This window comes from Malania oleifera, chromosome 1, assembly GCF_029873635.1.
Source record: "Malania oleifera isolate guangnan ecotype guangnan chromosome 1, ASM2987363v1, whole genome shotgun sequence".
NCBI classification, from domain to species: domain Eukaryota; kingdom Viridiplantae; phylum Streptophyta; class Magnoliopsida; order Santalales; family Ximeniaceae; genus Malania; species Malania oleifera.
In genome coordinates this window covers 70,471,574-70,472,735 of record NC_080417.1, presented here as the reverse complement: position 1 = coordinate 70,472,735, position 1,162 = coordinate 70,471,574, and the positions used below count along the sequence as shown (strand labels likewise).

Genomic DNA, 1,162 nt, shown 5'->3' with positions numbered 1-1,162 from the left:
ATGACTCTCGCATGGATATCGCGTCTCTTGCATCGATGACAATCCGCAAAATTTTAATACTTGTGTTGAATTATAATCCTCGTGAATCATCGAGGTCTTTGGAACGCATGTTGCACGCCGAGCCATTAGCTAAGGGTCGTCTGCTGGGTCTCACAGATCCGTCACATTCAAAACCTTTTGCCCAAAAACATTGTTGGGGGTGGGATCATGTGGGTGTATTTTGCCGTTCCTCGTCCGTGCACTTAGTTTGTGGGACAGGTTTGGTTGAAAATATAAGGTCTGAGGCACACAAAGGGATTGGTGGCTATGTTTAGACCCTTTCAATGGTCAATTCTCTCATTGTCTTTGACTACGATTTAGGTATGCCACTCGATTTTCCCTTTTAGTATTTTTCTTAAGAGATAATCTCTATCGCGAACCCTAAGTCAGGCAAGGGCTAGACCCACTGAGTTGAAGCAATCACACAAGTGAAGGAAAAGTACCGTAAAAGGAGTCCTTTAGTGACTACTGGAAAGTGCACTGCGAAAGCCAGCTTAAGAATTGACCACATTCTGTTCGCATTAAGTCTGTAGCACGTCCTCAGCAAAGTAACTGGGGCCCAAGTCCCCTAGAAGGGGGCACTGAAGGGGGAGAGCCCCATCAATATGCTCGGACCCTAATTGCATTACAAAGCGCTATCGGCCAGTCGGGTGTTTTGGGAAGCCAGCCCTAATTGGGTGTAGACGTCAATCCAAGCTAAATATTGTCTAGAGACCGGATAGCAAACAAGTATCCATACGCGAGTGAAATATGAAGGTACTTTGAAAAAGAGCGTCAAAGGGTGCTGAAATGATCTGGAGGGAAGTGGAAGGGTCGACGATGCATTCCCCCTTTTTTCGGTTAGATGTGGAATAGTGATAGCTTGTCCACCGATCCTCTAGATGTGGACCACAATGCAATTGTGGCAGCGTCTTAAGCCCACTATTGACATGCGTGTGGAGATGTCGGTGCAACGATGTGGTCGGGTGTGCGTCACTGTTATGAGCATGCTTATCTGCATCTTGCATGCTCTGAGAATCGGCCTCAGCGCCTTCATTTCGACCGCGTGCTTGGAACAAGACGAACTAAGTCGCAGTCTGACTTGTGCGAGTCAACGAAGTGAGTAAACTCATAAGGCATAAGG

General features: G+C 46.9%; 1 non-coding gene across 1 annotated transcript in view; it reads left to right on the top strand.

Annotated features, from left to right (window-relative positions):
• The first annotated feature begins 415 nt into the window (after positions 1 to 415).
• Positions 416 to 1,162, top strand: part of LOC131147506 (28S ribosomal RNA) — a 3,436-nt gene continuing 2,689 nt past the window's right edge. Inside the window, exon 1 of the ribosomal RNA XR_009134877.1 lies at positions 416 to 1,162. This exon is cut by the window's right edge and continues 2,689 nt beyond it. This is a non-coding gene — a ribosomal RNA (28S ribosomal RNA).